At 27.5% G+C, this 25,387-nt stretch overlaps 1 protein-coding gene and 1 long non-coding RNA gene across 4 annotated transcripts in view; one reads left to right on the forward strand and one right to left on the reverse strand.

Annotated features, from left to right (window-relative positions):
• The window catches only part of LOC107448572 (zinc transporter ZIP3), a 197,898-nt gene that overhangs the window by 36,513 nt on the left and 135,998 nt on the right, over nt 1-25,387 (reverse strand). The window lies entirely within an intron of this gene.
• Nucleotides 587-23,474, forward strand: LOC107448573 (uncharacterized). Of its 2 annotated transcripts, XR_001584666.3 has the most exons (3): nt 587-812; nt 13,324-13,506; nt 18,146-23,474. It is a non-coding gene; the product is annotated as an uncharacterized lncRNA (long non-coding RNA). The 2 variants fall into 2 exon arrangements; XR_011638156.1 differs by lacking the exon at nt 13,324-13,506.

The raw sequence follows: 25,387 nt of genomic DNA on the forward strand, positions 1-25,387 counted from the left end.
GTGAAATATGTAAATTTGTTTTCCACGACTTTTACCGTAAATTTGCCGTAAACCTTGCGGTGTCATTGGACCTCGGCGTTTTCCTCTTACAGTACGGAACTTTTGTAAAGCCCTCCGTTCATTGCTGTCGCATTCATAGTAACATTTCACGAGCAAAGCACGGTCTTGCATGGTAACAGACATTGTCGACTCAGAACACTGACAGCTCAGACAAGGCGCCTCACTTTTATAACTGCAAAGTCACATGACGTGTAAAACAAATTTGCATATTTCACATTTGTTTAACACTATTGCATACAGCGCCATTCTCCGCTGGTGGTGAATTTCTGACTTTTTTTTATTTGTTTTTTTTGCGGGAACTAAAATCCCATGACCTCTTATAGACATTTACCAAGTTTGATGACATTTGGTCGGGTAGTTTTATTTTTATAGCCATTTCAAAATGGAACTTTAATTACAAAGACCCTGTATATTGTAAAAACTGAGATGTAGTATCTCTCCGAATGTGTTGAATAACCTTAAATGTTGTGTGAAAGAACAATTTTTTTCAAGTTTACACAGATTCGAGCTTTCTTATACAATTTAAGGAATGCATAAAAGCTCTAAACACTAAAAATGCAAAACGTTTACACAGAGATTACTCGCCTTCACACCATACGTTAAATATTTTCTCTTCTGAAAATTCCAAGGTCAGTGCGCGCAATTTCGTCAGTAATTGTTTACAATCGATAAGATGTTGGTGAGTGCTTTCGACTGCGTTCAATGTTGCTTTTCATTTGCAGAATCTAAAGTTCACAGTTAAAATCATGCAGGTATGTTTTTAGTTGTGTAATAAGGATATTTGTATCTTAATTTTCAAGTCTCTGTGTATGAACTGAAATAAATTATTTTATAATGTATAAATTTTATCTGCCCCTGTTCTGTTAAGCTTAGTTCGAATTCTTCTTAATATTCTCTCTGCCACACGTTATAGCGTTTTAAGGAGTAACAGACATCTGCCTAATTTGGAAAAAAATTCAATTTATTATTAAATTTAGCGCTCAAAAATAATTCAAGTAAAAGAAAGTAATCTATGTAATAATTATGAAAAAAGCACGCCTTCACTAATAAATACACGTCTTTATTTCGCTGAAAAACTGCTATAACTGAAGAATAGAATTTTCTGTAGAATGTGTTGATGCTTGAAAAGTCAAATTTCACCCGGCTAGAAGAACCATAGCATGTTTAACCATATAATATAACTTAAAAGAGTCACAACTGCCTTCAGGGAATATTAAAGCTTATTTTCTTCGATATTCTGAAGCTTATTATATTTTTTATTAATTAATAGTTTACAGTGATAAAATTTTTAAATTTATTATCTTCTCAACATGGTTCTATAGTAAAATTCTATTATGTCCCAAGTGGTACTAAATTAGTTGAAACAGTACTAAACTTAAAAATAAGGGGAGGTTCCCCCCCCTTGGGACAAATTTTTTAAAAGATTAAATAATACAGTTGCTTAAAGCATATTCTAAGAGTACACGGAAACTTTAAAGTTTCAACAGGTATTTGTAACGTTTAAATATTTTTTAATATTGTATTAATAGTAACTAAGCGCGAAAAGTGCCCCAGATATGCAGTTGTAACTACAGAGATTTTAAATGCAAAAAAGAAAGAATTTCATAAAATGTTTTGATAAAATCACAGACACTAATTTAAAACATACAACTTTTAAAGTTTGGATTTCTAATGTAATACTTTACAGGGTTTTGCATGAATGCAAGTTTCTATTTTTAAAAAATATGCTTTAAAATCCAATGCGATTAAGCGTTTAAAAATCAACGAATGCGAAAGTCATTTTTTACACTTTTCTATTTTAAAGTATTATCTTCAATTCACCAATAAATGCTAATTAAATTTAACAGTCCTCAACAGATTGAAAGAAAGAAAAATTACTTGAGGATTTAAGTATTATAAATGTTTCAAATTAATTTCAAGTTATTTTATTTTCAAAACAAAAAATAGTTTTATCTGAACTTCCTTATTTTTTGGTATAAGTGCGATGATAAACATTTAAATCAATGTAAAAATTCTTTATCATTAAAATGTAAAATCCTAAATTATGGAATTAGTCGAGAAAAGGATTTCATTAAAAAAGGAGTGCTTAAATGTTAAATAAAAAGTAACTCTTTTCTAAAATTACTTTCCACACTGATTATCAACTTTCACTTCTGATAAAGCAATTAACAGATCGCTCTTAATTTCAGGCTTTAAAAATTCATATAAAGCACAATTTATATGATTCCAATTCATATAAAGCACTATCAGAAAAATCAATTCAACGTTAGATAAGTTAAGCCATATTATCGAAACTTCGTACCGTAATATCAAGCAAATGCGCTACTACTTTTATTATGTGAAAAGCTGAAACATGTTCCCATTTTCCCATTAATTTTTATAGAGTGAAAAAAAACAGTACCACCCTGAATAGCTTTTGATCTAATGATCGGATCTTCACGTTCTAGGATTCGATCTTAATGGTACGAGTTGAATTAAATTAGTCATATTTTAATAATTTGTCTGTCCAATTTGCTCAATTATAAAAAAATTACACAATTACTTATTGCAGAATAATTACTTAGTTATTTTAAAACTTTTTTTAAGACATAGTACTCATAATAACATTCTTTTCTGAATATTTTGACAGAAACAACAAACCATTAATGTTTTATTCTTTAAATTATGAAGGAAAAACATATTATTTTTTAATTTACATTAATTAAAATGATTTTTACAGAAATTTAGAGAAATAATTAATTTTAATTTGACTTCCAAAAGATTTTCTCTCTCTTCATTAAATTATCAGGAAATAATTAAATTGAAAATGTTTCGTTTAGTAATACATTTAGTTTATTGTTCAGTGATAATTATCTTTCGAATTTGATAGTTATATTCTGTTTTAATCCACAAACGTATTTTCATTACTTTATTGAAAGTAACGATAATGAATATATTTTAAATATGTTATTCTTTAAAAAAATATTTTTAATTTTGTATTCATTTTAAATCAACTGTTGTTCTCTTTTGAGGAGTAAATTAGTACAAAATATACATTTTACGGAAATAAAATTTTAATAAAATTAGATCTAATAGAAACAATTGAAAATATACCTTTTAACTTTTCATTCCCTTTATCAATTAACATCTAAATTAATATTGATATTTATCCCATAAAAAAAGCCCAGAAAATAAGTGTAATTCATACTTATTAGCCTTAGTATCAGTTTGAAACTGGTTCCGAAAATATTGATACTTACTCAATAATAGACTGGTACTAAGCAAAATCAGAACTACCCAAAAATTTGGCTCCAAAATTTCATTCAGTGTCCAACATGTAAAGCAAACTTATTTAACTTTAATTTCTTAATTATCTTTAAGTCTCATATCAAGGGTATTTTATCAGAAATGTACACATCTCTTACAGAAATTGTTATAGACAATTATCATATTTAAATTCACTTTTGATTCTTTGTTAAAAAAATAGTCTCGTTTTTGCATGTGCAGTTTTCTTCCAAACATTTATTCGTTTGACACTTTGAATTTTTTAAAATTAATAGTTGAGTACTTTTTCGTTTTCTCTTATAACAACAAAACTACTTAAATATAATTTAGTAGGGTGATTTTTCCTATAGATTTAGAACATACTCTAAGAAAAAAGCGTGGTCAAAACTACCAGGATGCTGTAAAATGTATCGTGTTTCTGCCTCTATGTGAACTCCGAAAAGCTCTGTAATTTTTACCGAAGTGTTTTGGCAAGTATTTTGCTAAAATTAACAATAAAATTTAATTTTATAATAAGTGCTAAACTTTGGTAAATGTGGTAAAATTTGATAATTTTATTATGAGAATGGCATAAAGCATACCAATTCTGTTAAATTCACTTTTTAATTTCGCAATTTTTACTAAATATGTGGTAATAAGACCTATAATTTTCAAAACCAAAATTTCCGGCAACTCGTTACCATATAAACCGAAAATTACTAAATGAATGGCTTAAACGCCGTATATTTTGGTTTTATTAACCAGAATTATGCTTTCTTCTTTTACCAGTAGTGGTATCCCAGTGGTCAGAGAATTGAACCCCGGACTGGAGGGGCCTGGGTTCGCTTCTCGACCCTGCTAAGATCCACTGATTACATGTGATTTACGTGCTCGTAAAATCTGTCGAAAGTCCAGTGGTTGGTCACTGAGTACAGGGATCTGGAGAAAATTTTCAGAAATATTACCATACAGCAACCAGATAATTTAACCAGAATTTTTTTTCTCCTTTCATGTATATAAATTTAGAATTAATTTTTTTTTGGATATCTTCGATGTTTGTTTAAAAATAATTTTCTTTAGCAGAAAGTATAATCAACTATGATTCCATTTACCAAACTTCTTTTATCAGCTAACTAACTTAAGAGATGCACCTAAATAAAATAGTGGTAGCCTGGTGTAACACGCCTGTTAAGTGACTCGTACAAACCGTTAAGTAATAAAATAAAAAGCAATTTTCTTAAAGATTGGTAGTTTTTGTAGTAATGTGTTTCTTATAAAATCTTGACAGAGATTGATACATTTTGCATTAAATTTCATAAAACAAGTGTATAACTAAAAAGAATTAAAATTTTTCGATTCCATCAATGGAATTTATATCATTTAGAATGTTTTGATTGGAAAACTAAGCTATATATTGATAATTAAATCATTGTGGTGGAGAAAATATTTTGATTCATAATAAATGCAATACGTAGTATCTATTTGGGAGCATTTTAAATATTTTTGCTAATGCTACCGCATTAAACAAGAATAAATTACATTACTTTTCCGTTTACAAAAAATTCCATCACTGACTTTTCAGTTGCGGGCATAAATAATTTTTCATGCAATATCAAACACCAAAATGAAGATAAAAACCCTTTCAGCCTACCTTGATTACAAAATAAGGATAATCAATCAGCTTTTGAGTAATGAATTTATAATACTAGAATGAAAAATAAAAATAATGGAATTTTAATGTTTTGCAAACAAACATCTATTTTAAATAAAAGTTTTGAGAATTTTTAAAATGATATGAGTTATGAGAAGCAAATAACATAATCTACAAAATAAAACAAGAACAAATAAACAATTTGCAATTCATCACATCATTCCATTTAAAACTTTTCTCTTAAAAAAATCAGATCTATCATTCTAATAGATTACATCTATTTGTGATGGTACTTATCGATAAAAATAAAATTGTCTTCTACATTTTCAAAACAATTTCTAACTTAGATATCCACAAATGCTATCGGAAAGTTCAACGAAACTTTGCATCTGTGTAAGACATGACCTGTGGGGTATTACAAGATTAATGAATTTTCAGTTTGTTTTTCTACATTTTCTTCCATACCGATAACGTTCAATTTCTCAAAAGATCGCTTTCGAAACTGCGAGAAAATCGTACTTTTCGCACCAAATATTCAAATAATGTTGCTTAGGATATTATTCTTTTCAACACCGTGCATTTGATTCATTTCTCTTTTTGGAAAATTGCAAAGAGAATTGGTATCTCAGAATTTTATCAAATGTGATAATAGGGAAAGAAGGATAATGCATTTTCATCATACATACGTTAAGGCACATTCGCGGCAAATTGTTTAACAGAAATAATGCTTGTAAAGATAATTTGCTAAAATGCATACCAAAACATTTCATTAGTCTTGATGTAAGGCTAGTTTCTTGCTAAGCGCCAAATAATAATGTCTTCAATGCTTTGAGCTTAAAAGTCGAGGTTTAACCATTCTCAATAAGAATACTTTATAATAATCAATTAAACTAGATTATTCATTCTAAATCAATCTAATTCATTCAATCAAATTTAACCATTCAATCGTTCTAATTCATGAATTTTTTACAAAACAAAATTTATAAGTTGTTTATTTTTTATTTAACTTAACATTCTTAAAATAGAAAGTAGTTGCTAAAAATAAATATATAAAAATGTTAAAGTTTAGAGAAGTTAATATTTGGTTTTTAGCAAAATTATTTAAAAGAGTATATAGGCTTAAGTCATTGTTGTTGAATTCGATAAAAGAAGTAAAATCAAATGCTAAAACCAGTGGTTTTCAGCCGTATTTTTAAATTAAAATTTTTTTGTGACTCCTAGAATTTCTATCGTAGTTGTCAGTTTGACACTCAAGGTTTTTAATCATTGATCAGTTTAATTATTGAATTTATAGTCAGCTTCATACATTCATGCTTCGTTACAATAGAAACTTTCTCCTAATCGTTTTAAGCACTAAATTTCTGCCTTTTTAAATATTAGCTCTTAAGTTTGATGGTAGAGAAGGCGCACAACTTATTGGTGCTGGATATGTAAAAATCTATCTTTTTCATCATATATTTTTAAAAATATGCGTTTAAAGAAATACTTTTTCTATCATCTTTAATTTTTATACTACGGAAATATTAACTTAAACCTTTTACAAGTTTCAGAATCAAAGGAAATTTTCGATAGTCTCGCGCCAATAGTACCATTTGAACTTTTGATCTTATTCTTTCATTTATAGATATTTTTAAATAGATTTACAGATTTAAGTGGTAAATCACGGGTTTAACATACAATTTCAAAGCTTAAAATTGCACTTTGATTTCACCTTTTAATCTGCAATGCGTCACCGTGTATGATTGATTAGATGATTGAATGGTGATATAAGTGGTATAAAAGCTATATATTTCAAAACTTAAACGACATTATATGTACTCTTAATAAGGGAATAAAGCAATGTTATGTCTGAAGTGGAAAAAAAGTCGAAAAGAAAGAAGAAATTTAAGGGGAAAAAAAAGAAAATATCACTAACCTCAAGTTCATAGAACCCGTATTTCGACGATGAACATTATCATTGCATATTCTAAGAGCTTGCTAGTTCGAGAAGTAGAAATAGTAAAACAAAGTACTATATACGTGAGAAAACTTAGTAGAAATAACTTAAGAAAGTTAATTAAATTCATTTAAAAATAAAGACAAAATTAAGTCGTTGTGAAGTAGTTCGGCGGCTGAAGTGAGAAAATTTGCATTTTTCAGCTGTGTTCTGCTTAGAACTGAGACGCATTTCCTTCCTTTAAGAATTCAAGAAGCGTTACTGGTTAGAACAACATCATTATCAAATCTTTAAAAATATCAAGGCTATCGGGTTCTCCACAGTTCAGTAAAATCAACATATTAGTCACGAGCAATGCAAGTTAAAGAAAGACCGAATAGTTTTAGTCATAGTTAAAAATTCATAATGATGATTTTCGAAGTTCATTGATGAGAAAACTAATGCTTGTATGTTCAGAATATAATTAAAATAAGATAGCAGTCCTTCATTTTCAAGTAATTTCCCATTTATAGTGATGTTAACATCACTATAAATGGGTATAAGTACTTTCTGACAATTCATTTGACTGACTGCTATTCAAAGCGATAATTAAAAATATTTAGTCGTTTTAGAAACCTTAATGATTATTTGTGTAATATGTAAATTATCTAACCACATTATAAAATATTCCAGATAGAAAAACGGTGTAAAGCACCGGTACTTTAGGTGCATCATCCGTAAAATCTATTTTACCGTAAAATCCATTCTTACGGTAAAATATTAAACTGTGATTTTTACAGTAATATTTATTTAATTGGAGTGATTCAGGGATTTTACTGTAAATATTACTGTAAAAATTACGGTACATTTTTAGTTTCGTAACATGTTCCGATAAAAATGGTTTTCACGATTAAAAAGTACCGGCACACTTGAGTGCGGGTACTTTTTTTTACCGTAATTTGATCCGGAATTTTTTACAGTGCAGTTATTGACCGAATACAATCATCAAAACTAAAATAAATAAAAACTGCCATTTTGAATGCGCTGAAATTTCCAGATATTCCTTGAAAAAATTGAAAGCAAAGGATAAAAAAGTTTTTATTTATAGTAAGTAATAGCTGTTTTTACTTGTAATGCTATGCTTATCTTTGCTTTAGAAATGTTTAAAAATATAATCACATTTTTTAACTTAATAACTCTTAAGCAGATGTTTGATCGAAATAACCTTTTTTTCGTGATTTTTCTCCTGTTTTGTGCCAAATTTCAGTTTTATTCTTGTAAATAATTTTATTCTAGTTAATAATCGCAAAAAAGTAATCTTATAGAAAGTCAAAAGTTTATTTTAACTATAAGTAATCTGAGCAATATTTAATTTTCTAATCAAATTTTTTGAGTAAATAAAAAAAGTTTTACGATACAACATAAATTTTTTGAGGAAAGAAAAGAAAGAAAAGCTCCCTCACTCTTGATAAAAATTAGTTATTAAGAACAATGTTTTTCAATTATGAATTTCAAATAAATTTAAGCACATTATATTCGACAAATAAAACCTTTACTTAAATATCAGAGATTATTTCCTTAATTTAAATGTCCATTTCTATTTATACACGAATTAGATTCAAAATGTCAGGAGTTGCAATCATTTGCTTAGACAAGACATTCTGAAACCAGCATGAACAGGAAAATTTCAGCTCGAAATTAATTTCTCCTTGTTCAAAGTTATGCATAATACAAAATTCGTGTAATGAGGAGACTTTTACACTTAATTTGCATTTAATTTACACATCTAAATAATTTCCTCTCATGAAACAACCAGTAGCTTTAGTGGCTTAATACTCTTATTAGCAGGTGTGATGCCAGCATGGAGTTGTAGAATTCATCCATCTTTAAAAGCATACGTTATCTGGGTAATTATTTTTACGTAAGGCGCATGGTAAACTGAGAGGGAGGGAGATATGTCGTAAGTTAAGAGTTCAAATGCAACGACAAGTTAAGAGTTGATAGAAACTAACACAAGTTAAATAAGGCGAATAAATATTGTAAGAATAGTGAGAATTAAGTATTACGTAGACGTTTGGATTCATGAGTTATTTGCTTTTAAGCATTTAAATTCTTTTAAATTGTATGTATGATCACTATTGAAATTTATATTAAGGTAGTATTTAAAATGACGGTTAATCATTTTTTATAGGAAGGGGCAAAATTTTTGGATGGCTATTAGTTTTACCCATTGAGAAACATATTTTTTTAGATAATAAAGTAATAAAGGAATAAAACTTTCTGAAAAATAGCTTAAATTTTAAATATTGATAAAATTTAAGTATCTGGAGCAGTATAACGATGAGTCTCATATTCAAGTTGTTTCAGAGAGCATTTTCAGCGTATTATGCTTTTATCTAGAAATAATTTTTGAAAATTGTATCTATATGGAAATAATAGTAGTGAACAATTTTATGTAAAAATGACGCCCTTAGAAAGAGTGTGGCATATCGCTATGCTGCACCAAGTTCTTTAAGCAGAAGACTTCAGTAGTAAAGTAAATCTTTTTTCATTTGACATTTTGCAAATCTTTACTTTTCTTTGTTTATTTCTTTTTCACTTTCATTTCAAAAAGAAAAATTAGTTTTGAACTATAATTTAATCTAAGTAACCTTTTTCCAGATAATTTATTTCTAAATTTAGTTGATCTCACAAAAATTCCAGGAGTGATAATAATTTTTTTTGTTAAAAAAGATACACTACCGCTAATTTTAACCACACATATTGTCTTTCAAAGAAGTACAGTGCGCAAAATAAAAAAATGGATCACCTTTAATAACTTTTGATCTAATGATTGGATCTTCATGTTCTGGGACTCATTCTGAATGATTTGTATGGAAGACTTCAAATAAGCTAATTAATTACTGCAAACGATAATTTAAGTTACGAAATCAGACTCAACAATGTATTTTTTTCTCAAAAAACATGCCTTTTTCTCCTACGGATTTGGCTTTCTGACCCCAAAAAAATATAGGGGGTAGTCGAAATCTGGGAAATATGGTCCTAATAGTTTGATCAAGTGAGCGATTCAAAGTCTGGACCCCTTAATGTTAACTTTACTCTTGGCGTATTTCGCCATTTCTTGAGAAATTTTTAAGCGAATTGAAAATTTTTTGCACGCATTTATAAAATCGTTTATCCAACTATAATTCCATGCAAAAAATCGCTTTAAATAAATATTTATTATTTTTTTGTCATTTTTTTAAAGTAATAGTAGAAAATTTTTGAACTGTAAGGTACATAAATCCTTATATAATTTTAAGGAAAATAACTTTACATGGCAAAATACAAAATTTGAGTGAAATCAGTCGAATAGTGTTTGAGAAATCGAATTCTTATAATATAACTTTTTTAAAAATTTGATTTCTTAAGTACTATGCGAACGATTTCACTCAAACTTTGTATCTTGTCATGCAAAATAATATTCTTTAAAATGATGTAAATAATTATATACCTTAAAATTCCAAATTTTTTTTCGACTATTTTTAAATAAAATAATAGAAATGATATATATTTATTAAAAGTTATTTTTTGTATGGAGTTATCTGTGGATAAATAAACTTATAATTGCGTGTAAAAATATTTCAATTCGCTTATAAAGCTCTCGATATATGGCGAAATACGTAAAAAGTAAAGTTAATATAAAGTGGTACAAACTTAGGATCGCTCTCTTGACAAACTACTGGAACCATATTTCCCTGGTATTGGCTACCCCCTATAGTTTGGGGATTAAAAATCCACACTCGGAGTATTTTATTGGTCCAAAACTTTGAATTATATAATTCAAGTTATATTAATATATTAATATCCTCAGATGATTTCAGCTTGTATTATTTATATCTCTGATACGCTTAAATGCCCGGGTATTTTGCATGATACTATACGCTGTAAAAAATTCTGAATCAAAAAGTCCGACAGTCACGAGGCCGGAACTTTTTACTGTAAAATCCATTTCTACTGGAACATGTTACGGAACAAAAATCTGATATGACGTAATTTTTACAATAATAATTACCGCTAAAATTATGGTGTAATATTTTACGGTAAAAATGGATTCTGCGGATAACGAAAACGATACCGTAATTCTTCCTGGAATTTCTTGCTGTGTGCTGAGCTGAAAACTTTACTCTAAATTGTTCTTAATCATGAGCTATAAAAATGATTTTTTTGCAGCAATGTCTAAAAGGAAGAAGCTTTAATAACAACAGCTACAGAGGTATTGTTTTGAAGTACAATATTTCGCATGCTTTTGATGAAATATTGAAAATAACAAACTTGGGATGCATTAAAATGAATAGGATGTTAGAGTACATTGGAATTACATATTGGAATTAATTTAAAAAATATACTCAGAAAACATGTTTTCTCTACTTTATTTCTAACAGTTTCTTGGAAACTAATCTTTTAAAATTTTTAATTTCTAGACAAAAAAAAAAAAAAAAAAAAAANAAAAAAAAAAAAAAAAAAAAAAAAAAAAAAAAAAAAAAAAAAAAAAACGAAGAGAAATATTCAATATTTATTGCCAAAAAGAATTCGAGAAATAAATATTCGAAACTCCTATTCTGTCTGTTTATGCCTTAATAGCTCCAGACACAAATGTTTAGGAAAAGTAGTGAAACATTTACTTCACTTTGCTATATTTTTCAAACAAAATGTTTTCACCAACTCAATTCAAGAGTATTTACCAGTGGGACAGGGAATTGACACGTACTTTTTTCAGATCCTGTCGTGCAGAGAAATTTCAGGAGTGTTGGGCATTTATGAAGCCACGTGTTTCCCTCCCTATGGATTAATATATTTATTTTTCGGCATCATGTGAAAAGATAAGAAAAAATTTATAGCAGTGGGGGAATTTTTTTATTTTTTTATTATTATAGTGAATTTCTAGAAAAAGTCGATAAATGCTTTTTAGTGAACGTTTGTTATAGTTCGTGAATGTTAAGTTCCTCAAAAAAAATATATATGGTTATTCTACAAGTATAATAGTGAGTTATATTTCCGAAATTAATTAAAATATGAAAATTGAATACTAAAATTAAAACAAAATTCACTTAATTTTACAACTCATTAAATTTTTTCATAAAAACAAAGTATTTCCTTTATTTATAGAGACTAAAATAATTTAGTACCATTTTAAGATTTTTGCCAGATTATAATGAATTGGCTTTATTTGATTTTAATCGGTGTTTACAAATTTTCTTAGTATTGCGTTTTCATTCAAGTCGTTTTCCAAGAGCTTATGGCATTTTTGATTACAATTAAGACTAAATACCCCAAACTTAAGGTCACCAAACTTAAGGCTTTTCACCTGATTTTATTGCTTAATACGTGATATAAGGATAATATTCATTGACTCATTTTCTGCTGACGTCACGTTTGCTCAACACTTTATTGTGAAGTAAGAGTATCTTCTGGACAGAAAGAGGTTGTGAATTAGCGATAAAGCTAAGAATGTAATTTCTAATGTGATAAACATTTTAGTCTTAAAAATATTGCAAATCAATAACTTCTTGTAAGTGAATAACTTCACAAGAGTCTTTGTTTCATCGAAATAAAATTAAAAAGTAGATTGAGTCACCAGTTCTTATATTTTTAGAGAAAAAAACATGACAGTGTATGAAAACTCTATACACTTACAAATTGAAAATGGTAATATTTTATTTCATTTACAAAAGTAAAAGAAGCATAAAGAAAAAAAAAAACAAATCCTCAAAAACAAAATAAAATAATTTTAAATAATAAGACATTGAGAGAAGGTAATTACGAAGTCAATTAAGAACATCAAATGCAAAAGATAGATTAAAATCACTGAAAACCAATTTTTTGATGATGTAGATTACCGACAGTTCTTGACAATATGCAACTGCATTCAACTCCCACTAGATAAATAAATTGGTTATTTTGAATTACTTGGGAGAGAGAAAATTTCAGAAACATATATTATGGGCAATCATCAAAGTTTTTCGAGAATTTATAAAATGATCGAACTGAAAAAGTAATTAAAAGAAAAAGGATTAAAAAGAAAAGAAGAAAGAAAACAAAAATACAATGAAATCTCAGACAACGTGTCTTTGTTAGCTCTCATTCATGATATCCTGGATAGATATTTTTGGGAGCACTACTGTAATCGCCTACAATAATACACTGTTAGAATTTTTATTCTGAAATTACGATAAAATAACCGGCAGCTGTCTGTCCATCAGATTAACTATAAAATTTATGGTTAGGAACATTTTTTACCTATACGGTTTTGAACTTGTTTACAACTGGTACGGATAAAAATCTGTGAATAAAAAACCGTATTGTTTTGTAACAATTTACGACTTGTATAGTTTCTAAACTTTTTTAAATGGACATTGGTGCTCTGTGGTTGCTGAGCCATTTATGTGTGAATGATAGTTTCGTATTTCTATAGTTCAGGATCACCGACTGAAGAGTATAGGATACTGGAAACTTTTCATGTATTATATGAAGGAACGAAATATCGTAGTTTCAACGCTGGGATTCGAACCACTGTTCAATCGATCATAAGATTGAACGTTCAGCCCTTTCAGCCTCAGTATGTGCCCAGTTTCATGGAACAAAATGGTTTTATAAGGTGGGTATAGATAGGAAACTACAATTAGGAAACTAATTTTCACACAGAGTAATTTAATGTTAACAAACAGGTATTCATAGAAAAAATGCATGAAATTTGTGCCTGAACTTTTAAAGAATTTTTTTAAAGTATTTATATAATTAGAAAATATTATTCCCACCTGTGGAATTCTGGTTGTTTAACCGTATTAGGACAAAACAATCAATAAACGTTTTGTCTCCCACTTAGCAGTTTGATTCTCCTTTTTTGTTGTTGACTGTTTTGAATGAATATGGTAAAATAACAATAAAATGAATTTCTACTTAAAAATTTTTCCCGAGAAATTTCTAACAGTTCAAGCGGTATTGCATAAAGGTGAACTAAGCATGATACACTGTCACAAATATTATCATAGGTTCCTCCTTTGTTATTTTTAGTTTATTTATAATTTTTTAATTAAGTGTCTTTTGTCGTTTTGAACATTTTTTAATTAATTATTTTGAAATTTTTCTTTCCCTTACTTAATTTTTCATTAAATTGTCATTTGAATTTAAACCAGTACTAATTATGTAGCAATTGTTCTGCTAGACGTAGTTTCTAGATTTATGGATTGAGTTGGCTTTCATAATTATTAAAACCTCCCAAACTTAACTCGATTTTAGGATCACAGTTTAGAATCCATGAAGTTTTCTAATAAAAATTAAGACTACATAAGTCTTTTATTTGCGTGCGCATTTTTTGTATTTTATTTTTTTCAGTTACTAGCATTACAAAAGGTTCCCTGGAGAATAAAGTTGAAACTCAGAAATGAAAAACAGAGAATTTTTAACTATGACGTTAAACTGTAATTTTCACACAGAATAATTTAATGCTGTACGAAAAGTTAATAAGATTTTTCGTAACGTCAAACTTTTATTTTCTTACAGTTTCTCATATAAGCCTAAAACTTTTTAATATGTAAAAATCTGCACATTATATGAATTGATAATGAAGAGTTAAGAGTACGAGCGTTTTTCAAACAAAGATATATTGTACTATTGCAACAAACAAGTATTAATAGAAAATATACATAAAATTAGTGCCTGAACTTTTAAAGAAGTTTTTTTGAAGTATTTATATGATTAGAAAATAATTTTTTGAGAGAAAATTTAAGGAATAAATTAGGATCTTAGACTTCAAAACGAAAAAAAAAATTTAAATATAGGCTTATAAGTGTTTTGCGCATTTTCAAATTTTAGAGTTTGAAATTTTAGTGGAAAGTAATCAATTTTCTGTGGGGATAGTTTTATGCTATTTAGAAAAAATATAGAACTCAAGTTGTAAATCCGAAATCCCACGTTTTCGCTTGATTAATTCTACATTAAAAAAAGTCTGCTTTGAATATGAAAGCATATTTAATCATTAAAAGTGCATTCAACTTTATAAATAAGCAAAAATTTTTGTCAGTCTTTCTTATTGAAGTTATAAACTAATCGAGAAATATCTCTTCAAATTCAAGCATAAATTTATTTAATATAATAGAATTTTCTTTGTAAGTACTTACTATAAAATTCGATAAAATATCTTTTCTTGTCACTGAGAGATTAAATTTGTGGTTAACTATATTTTTGTCTCCTTATTATTTGCTTACAGACAGTGGTATGTAACTAAGCTCAACTATCTAAGTAGTTTTTAATTACTGGGGTTAGTTTGACAAGTCTAAGGTTCTGTGTAACGAATTTATTTAAAATTGAAATTTCAAGGTAGGAATGTATCTGATAACTAGTCCAATTGATATGGTACAGCCATATATAAGCTGAATTTCATTTTAACTGGTACATGGTTAGAAATGACCGAAATCTTTTATTTTAAGCAATCAATGTAATCAATATGTGCGATTATGAGCAGTCATTTTTACCAGCAATCATAATCTAAAGACAGCAAGTAATCTCGAATACGAATATAATTGTAAAAATAGTTACTACACGAATGCATAAATATGCTGTACATACATGCATACTTAACTAAGCTGTATGTTTATGCGTACGAGAGCTGTATATAAATGCTTTCATGAATAAGTAAAAAATGTTGAATTATTTTATGCTTATATACATGGTTATTACATAGTATATCTGCATTTATGTACATTGTATGTACAAGTTTACGTACAATATATAAATTATGTGTACATGCATACCTAAGTAGTACACTCAATGTATGCAAGTATGCCTATATGCACATGCTCATACAATATATGCAAGTATACAAGCAGACGTACGTTTGCCCATACCAATACATTACAGTGTACGTATGTACATAATGTACGTATATACATAATGTACGTATACACATAAAATGTTTATGTGTGTATGTAAAAATATAAGTACGTACGTACAAATGCGTAAGTATATGTGTACATGCAAGACGCGTTCAAAGGTATCTATACAATACGTATATTCACACAATGTACTTGCTTATGCACGAGGAAATAGCACTGTATATACGTTAGTTAGCTCATACAACGTGCCTCCATATACATGCATAGACGTACATAAAAGAGTGGGCTTCGATTACAGGCAATTACAGCTATGTAATCAATTACCTTTAATCGTGATTACTATTTTCAACGTATGTATTCACGTAAGCACAATATATGTGTGTACAATTATACATACATTGTATACATATGTTGTACATATGCACATAGATACATTCGGCATGTATACATTGTACAAATGTACCAACATACATTCGACAGGCATTTATTGCAATTATGTGCATGCATATATTATGCATATGTGCGTACATATACTGGACATACATGTTTTGTACATATGTACATAGTCAAAAATTTGCATAAAATTGCATAATGAATGATGAAGAATGAATAAATTTGCATATGAATAATCATTCAGAATAAATTTGTTCAGACTAAATTTAGTCATGAATAAAGTTTCTGTGAATGATGCCCATTACTGGAATAAAGCACCTAAAATATCTGAACTAATTAATAGTAGTAGTAGTTATCTCACGATCCATATTGGAGCTTTTATGCTTCATAAATGCGCTTATAGCTCTCATGGATTAAGACTGATGAAATAGGAAACTAAGTTGTTTAGAAGCGTTTAGTAAATAGCAAAAAGGACACTAAGTGAGATGACTTTTTAGAGTCAGTTATGTCCATAAAAAATATTAATTAGTGTCAACCTTAATAAAATTACGAAGTCAGAAAGCCCTTGTGTAAAATCGGATAACCTCTTCGATATATTTTATGCTCCAGAAAATAGTACTATTATTAGGAAAAAAGAATTTAATTTGACGCTGAGACACTTATTATAAGCAAAACTTATTTTTCGCATTAATATAATTCTGTGATAATTTGTAGAACATACATAAAGTTGTAGATTTTTTTATCCTAAAATTCGAGTATTTAAAGAATCGATGCAAAAATTTATTTTTGGAACATTTTTACTTCTAAAACGTTGATTTAGAAAGAGAAGTTGGTATTCGATAAAGTTTAAAATAAAACTACTTTCTTTCTTCAGATAACTCCTTATTTTTATAAACATATCCATAATTATATTAAAAATATGTAGATCTAATTAAAGTTAGAAATATTTTCAGAATTTGTAAAATATTTCCTTAAAAAAGTTTATAAGTTATTCAAATATTTATATAAGTGTATTTTATTTAGAAGAAATTATTCATGGGGTAAATAAAGTAGAAATGATAAATTTGTATTTATTTTGTTTCGTAAAACATACGATTATAGAGAAAATCATAAGGTTTAAAAAATAAGAAACTAACATTTCAAACATAAAAAATAATTTTATTTGCAAAATATTTCTTCATCATTTTATTTGCGAAACAAAATTCCCCATATCTTAAACTCGGTTAGAAAATATGAAAATTTTATTCATGTTCAGTAAAACATGCTTGCGTAATAATATGAAAGAGGCTTTTTAACATCTTTATTGAAACAATTTTTAATTTTAAAAAACAAAAAAGGAAAATCAATTAAAAATATTTTTACTAAATTAGAGACATGAATTATGCAAGGGTAAAAGGATAAGCTTGCAGAATAGAATTATATTTTCAAAAAATGACTTTTATGTATGTATACCGTTAGAAAGTTTGGAGAGTATTGAATCATTATAATGTTCAAACTTTCTGCAACCTTAATATGGCTTAATATTGTGAACCATGTTATCACACTTCTTACACTTGGCTAAAAGATACTGTGGTTCAATAAATAGAGCAATTAAAAATGATAAAAAATAGTCTTAAAAATTATAAATAATTTTTCGGAAAATTTGAATCTTACTATGGTACAAGTAACGGAAATTAAGGCTTAACTTTTTGATTTTCTGGGAAGTGTAGGAAGAAAAAAAGATGAAATAAAACATTCCTACTTTCAATAGCTTCAACAGACTGTAAGAAATTGCTACTAAAATTCTCCAAACTTTCCTCGTTTCTTGATGAAGCCGTTTCCTGGTCTATGCTCTTAGAGAACATTTCGTCAACATGACGAAACAACTATTGTCACTCATTCGAGAAAACAAATTTTATCAAAAGTAAAGAAATATTCCGTCATTCCATTTTTTTTTAACTAATAAAAAAAATTACAATCTCTTAATGACTACTGCAACTTTTCTAATAACCACTTTATCTTACCATATAGGTGGATCAATGTCGCTGCCAACTACACAAAATGGTCAGATAGAGAAGTAGAGTTAAATTACATCATCCATGTTAAATTATACCATACGCTGCCGGATTCGAACTGGAATCATCTTAGAACAAGGTCAACACCGAGGTCGTGTTTCGTCACAAATCACGTGATTTCATGACGAAATGATTCTCAAAATTAACGAAGTACACATCAAGGATTGCTAAATTACTAAAAGTGAGAGTTTCATATTTGAGAGCTCAAAGTTGGAGAACACATATCTCCACATTATATAAAATAATCCAATGTTTTCGATAAATATCATTTTATTTCTATGATATTTGCAAAGATATCAAACCGATATTTAAAATTAAAAATAAACTTCCATTAGGTACAATCTATTTTATTTTGCCCATCAAAGAGAATGTTGCCTTTTTGCAAACTGGGGGATGAATCTTTATTGTTTAATAGCAACGTAAGGCGCACATTTGTCACCTAATAAGCATTAAATTTAAATAAGTGACTTAGGTAAAAATAATTGCACGCGTTCATAAATGGAGAAAAATTTAAAAAAAAAAGTTATTCTCATTTTACATCATTTATGCCCATTTCGCTCAAATTTAATCACTGAGAAGCAGGCATAAAAGGAGTTTTAGTTAAAAATATAACTTAATTAAGGTGATGTTAGTTGCAATTAAATATTTTGTCGTACACAAGATATAAAAAAAAATAAAGTTAGGGGAAAGGAGCACGTTTATCAAAGAATAACTCTAGCGAAACATTTTCAATTTTCTCGAGGCATCCCTCTTTCTACATCATTTACTTTCTATTATATTTATAGAGATTTTGTGATTAAGTTAGTATTTTTCAAACAGTGTGGAAATTCCTTTTCATAGGATACCGCCAAATCAATTTATTTCTTAAAAATATTATAGAATATTCTAAAATGCATTCAATTACCTGAGGTTGCTGGTGTGAAATTGCATTCTTATCACTGAGTAAAACGAGAAATTATATACATAAAAAAAATATGAATATTATTCTAAGAAGTTAATGACTAAAGATACTTTCGTTTTTATAAAGGCACTTGTTTAACATTTGATACATAAAAAAAGCGAGTAATACTAATCAAATAAATTTTTATTACTTCAAAATAGCTGAAAAGATATACATAAATATATATACTTGCTCATAAATTTAACTCTTTGACGCAGAATTTTTATTAAACATATTTTTCCTTATTTTGCATTAATTTAGTTCAAAATAGGTGAAAAATATTATAATTAGCATTTTAATAATTTGAGGGGTTATGAAATACAGCAAGAAGCACCGGTTTCTATTTTTGCGTAAAAGGAAAAATCTTCCGCACATGGCTCACTTGCAACCAATAATTTTTCAAATTTAAACTTATTTGTAGTAATTTAGATCCAAGAGAAACAGTTATTCATTACTGAAATTTCTTTAATTTATAAAGTCAATTTTTGCTAAATTTTTGATTATGAATTTAAAAAAATTCAAACTTCTTTTCTTTTTGGATTTTATATTTTAGTAGAAATATTTGTCTGGTAATTTAAGAAATTTTTCAGTAACTATTAGGCTGTTTTTTCATAATTAAAAAATACCAAACTATTTTCTTTCTTACAATTGGAGCGACAGAAAAAGTATATAAAAATATAAATACCCGTATCTCATCTGCTTCGAAAGGTTAAGAAAAGTACCATTTAGTTCGGGAAAAACATACATTTTGTCAATATATAAATGAATTAATCCCAAGAGAAAAACATGATATGATTTTTGGAAACGAGTTCCCAAGTTTATTACCATATATTTAAAATGTTCAAAGTAAATTTGAGCCTGTTTAAAACGACTATCTTGTTTTTCAGGTAAATGTTAACTTTTTAGGGACATTTTAAAATAACATAATTAAAAGTTTTTAAGAGGATTTGAAACTACCAACTGCGAATGCTAATTTTATGAGACTTAAAACTACATAATTAACATATCTGATGGGGATTTGATACCATCTAATTTATTTTTCTCTCGTTTGTTGCAGTGCTAATTTTATGGGGCTTAATTTTTTTCAGCAAATAAACCTTCGCATTTAAATATCTTTTTTTTAAAAATCAAATAATTCACTTTTCAAAGTGAATGATAACAAAAAGTGGTTGATTTTTACGTTTCTGAAAGGAAAAAGTAAACACAATTTAAACGTAAAGCACCTCTATATGGGAAGAGTTGTTTCGAGAGGTTGTAAGTTATTTATTTTATTTCGCAATAAGATCTTTTCTTATTTAATTCAAATATTTGCATAGAATAAATATAATTTCTGTTTAAAACAAAGCTAAAATAGCAGAGTAAAGTTACTAATTACTAATTCGATACAATGAAAAAAATATGGTCAAAATTATCAGAATACAGTAAACTTTATAGTGTTTTTTGGTTCCATGGGAGCACGATTCAGAAATAATTCAGGTAAATTTAAAAAAAGAACATGGTTTCATAATATGTGATAAAATTTGGTAATTTATCATGATACTTTAGGGCAAGTCCTTAATACAATTCATTTGGTTAAATTTACCTTTCAGTTTTGTATTTTGTGCTAAATGTGTGGTAACAAAATCCATAATTTTGAAAACCAGAACTTCTGGTAAACCGTTACCATATGAACGGAAAAATTAGCAAATTAATGGTTCCAATAACATATAATTTCGTTTTATTACCAGAATTATTATTATTATTATAATTTTTAACCATAAATTTCATAACTATACAGTTCGGTAATTTTATTAGATTTTTCTCCGTGTAAATTTTATTTTTATTTTTTTGTAGCCAGCCTTAAAATAGAATTATATATATATTCTCTAAAAAATCCTTACGATTTTGTTATTTAATCATCCCAAAAGGTATTTGTATCAGTACGTTTCTAAAAAAAAGAATAATTACAAACGTAGATATCAAACATGACGTACGTCTACCATTTGTTTCGTGGAGTGGCAATTTATTCATTTTTTTTTTCTTTCGAAATGGGAAATTTTTTTATTGAACTTAAGTAATTGTATTGAATAAATATAACATTCTTACTCTGTAAAAAGGAAAAAATACAAAAAATACCATGAAACTACAAATTTCAAATAATTTTTCCTTAAGAATATCCAATGTTATAAAAAAAATTAAATTAGCGTTTAAATATATTTAATAATATTTACATTTAAAAGGTAATAAGATTAACATAAAGTTTAAGAGCAAACTTAAATGGCAAAGGTGAATGTTTAATGCATTAATATTTAATAAAAGGAACATTAACTTAAAAAACGATGCCTTTTCAATATTATTTTTTTTTTCATTATTAGCTATGTCATTTCGATGTCTGAATTACAATGGTAGTTATTTTTTCTAACTGAATAGTAGTTAATCTTTCCACAACTGAATGAAATATTTTATCTAACTGTTCTCGTTGTTTGTTAAATTAATTGGATTGTCTAGTATGTAATTGCTTGTTTCATTTTTCCTTTAAGCTTACATATTAACTCACAGTGCGTTTGTACTCTTTCGTAATGAAAATATTTATTTTTAATGAGTTTTTTCTTTGCAAGAAGACAAATAGAAGTAATGAAAAACATCTTCTAGCTTATTGGTTCAAATTAAGATGAGAAGATTAGTTTTCAAAGTAAAAGATTAATATTTAATTAATATAAGAAGTTATTAATAATTAAAGTATCTTTATTTTTTTCATTTTCAAATTCTAAATCTTTTAATGATTAAAGAACAAGCTGGTAAAGTAGGAAATATTTTGATAAATTAATTTAGTATAGGTATAATAATATTTTTTGTAACTTTTTGATACAAATCTGCGGTTTCATTATCTCTATTTTAATTATACTCATATCTGTAGCTTGAGAGAAAACAACGTTCTGATTTTCTTAAATTTATTGCTTATATATTAAATAAAAACATAAACAGTTTTCAATAGTTAAAATACTAATCCGCAATTTTCTTATCGTTATTTTAATAATAAATGTAACTGTGGCTTAAGGAATATATTAAAAAAAGGTTTAATTATATTTAAAATGCAAATCTGCACTTTAAATATATTAATTCTAATTTAATATGTCTCGGTGGATTAAAGAAGAACACCACTATGATTATCTGAAATTTATTGGTAACATTTTTAATAAAAACATAAACGTGTGCTTACATTTTTCTGTTTACTTTGAATAGTATTTTTTTTTTAAAAAACGAACAAATTTGCGATTTTACTATTTTCATTTCAGTTACATATATATCTAGCTTAAGAAGAAACACCACTGTCTTTATCTTAAATGTATTTTACGGAGAAACGTTTTTTGGTAAAATCATTGAACTGTACGGTAATTACGTTTCTGGTAAAATAAAACCATAATTCTGGTTAATAAAACCAAAATATACGATACTTAAACCATTCGTGTGGTAATTTTTCCCTTCATATGGAAACGGTTTACCGTAAATTCTGGTTTTCAAAATTATAGTTATTATTATCACTCATACAAAAAATATAAAATTTCTAAGATATCTACCAAACTACCAAATTTTATCAATTATTATGAAATAATATTTTATTATTAGTTTCACCAAAATCATTACCAAAGCGCTTCGATAAAATTTTCCAATCTTTTTTGGTGCTCACATAGAGCCAGAAATACGGCAAATTTAGCCATATTCTTGTAGTTTTGACCATTCTTTTCAGTGTAAACACATATTCAACAAAAAACCAAATATACTTCAACTTATTTTGAACCATACTTAAAATAAAAATCTGCACTTTCAGATACAAATTTGAGTCAATGAAAAGTGGCAAAGCTAGTGTTTTTAAAAAACGCTCTTATGTGATAACACAGTTTTAGAGTTGATGAAAACTTATTTCATTCAGCGCACTGTGCACTAATGCAATTTACTATGCAATTTTTATTCAGTTGAATCTCAGTATATGCCTAATATAAATTTTCTCTAAAATGCATACTCTTAAATCATATGAAAATGGTACCCATAAATTAGGAAAAGTGATTAATTGAAATCGGAGATATCTTCCTCCAATTTTTATAAGAAAACCATTGAAGGCAATTTAAATTCTCATATATTTTCGTCAAAATTTGACACGCATATATTCTTTTAATGATAAAGTAAAACATTACTCTTGCTGTAAAATTGTTGCTTGTTTTTTTTCTAAATACCTTGAAAAGTTTTTTCAAGATAGTATTCATGCTAAAACTCTAGAATCGAAATATTGTAAAGCTAGAATGCAAATACTGTAATATACACGCATGCATTATTTTATTGATAAAATAAAACATTACTTGCTGTAAAACTATTGCTTGTTTTTTTCTCAAAATACCTTGAAAAATTTTTCAAGACAGTATCTATACTAAAACTCTAGAATATACGGTATTTATGCAAATATTGCAATATATACGCATACATTTTTTAAATTATAAATTAAATCGATACTCTTGCTAAAAAACCATTGTTTGTGTTTTCAAAATACCTTGAAAATGTTTTTTCAAGATATTATAGACACTGAAACTCTAGAATATGTATCGATTAAATCGCATGATCGATGCAAATATCGCAATTTACACGCATATATTCTTTTAATGATAAAGTAAAACATTACTCTTGCTGTAAAACTACTGCTTGCGTTTTTCAGAAAAGTTTTTTCTAGATAGTGTCTATGCTGAAACTATATAATATAAGGCATTAATGCAAACATTGCAATATTTTTGTATTTCAATATTTCAAAATAATAGTAAAGAATAATCACATACAACACTATTAAAATGTCGTGGCGTTTGAGCCATAACACTTTTTAAATTTACTTTTAAACTAGGTATCTAGCCAAATTAAACTAACCCTTTTTTTACTTTACGCATTGGTAACACGATAATTTGGTTTTAATTGAACTGAAATATGGTTCGAGTCAAATTCTTACGAATTTGCAGCAAGTTTCAATGATGTTGTTGTTCATTATACGAAGAATATATTGTACAAGTATGCATTTATATTTAATTTAAATGATTATACAGAAAAATTTCCTGATCTGTTATAATATAAACATTTCAGAAAATTTCAGAGAACTTAATATCATATTTTCGATCAATTGAAAAACATTCCTTTTATTTACAAAAGAAGGAAATTGAATAGCATTGACGCCGATGCAGTTTTAGAGTGTTGCGTAGCTACCACTACAACTATTAAATTCCAATTCACTAGTATACGAGACATGTTAATTCGGTTCCATCTTTATGGGCCTTCTGCGCAGCCCAGGTGCCCAATTTTTCATAAATAAAGAAAGATCGGTTCCAATATGTTTGTATTTCAATATTTCAAAATAATAGTAAAGAATAATCACATACAACACTATTAAAATGTCGTGGTGTTTGAGCCATAACGCTTTTTAAATTTACTTTTAAACTAGGTATCTAGCCAAATTAAACTAACCTTTTTTTTACTTTACGCATTGGCAACACGATAATTTGGTTTTAATTTAACTGAAATATGGTTCGAGACAAATTCTTACGAATTTGCAGCAAGTTTCAATGATGTTGCTGTTCATTATACGAAGAATATATTGTACAAGTATGCATTTATATTTAATTTAAATGATTATACAGAAAAATTTCCTGATCTGAACCTGAATATAAACCTGATTTCCTGAATATAAACATTTCAGAAAATTTCAGAGAACTTAATATCATATTTTCGATCAATTGAAAAACATTCCTTTTATTTACAAAAGAAGGAAATTGAATAGCATTGACGCCGATGCAGTTTTAGAGTGTAGCGTAGCTACCACTACAACTATTAAATTCAAATTCACTAGTATACGAGACATGTTAATTCGGTTCCACCTTTATGGGCCTTCTGCGCAGCCCAGGTGCCCAATTTTTTATAAATAAAGAAAGATCGGTTCCATCTTGAGAAATCTTTTGATAGATAACGGTTGACATTGTTGGCAGCCTAGCCCCACAAGGTTTCTGAAACGCTTCAAAAATTTAAAAAAAAAATCCGAAACAGCAAGAAATTATTCAAAATATTTCTGAAATATTCAGAATGATTCGAAATATCCAGACACGTTTTTGAAAACTACATGCACCGTAGCTGCCCTTATATTCAGAAACGTTTCGGAATTTTTTTTACAGTGTAGATAGTAATTTAAATTAATTAAAAAATCGGAATTATTTTGCACTATCGCAATTTATAATTATCTAGATACAATAATAC

The sequence above is a fragment of the Parasteatoda tepidariorum genome, chromosome X1 (assembly GCF_043381705.1).
Source record: "Parasteatoda tepidariorum isolate YZ-2023 chromosome X1, CAS_Ptep_4.0, whole genome shotgun sequence".
NCBI classification, from domain to species: Eukaryota; Metazoa; Arthropoda; class Arachnida; order Araneae; family Theridiidae; genus Parasteatoda; species Parasteatoda tepidariorum.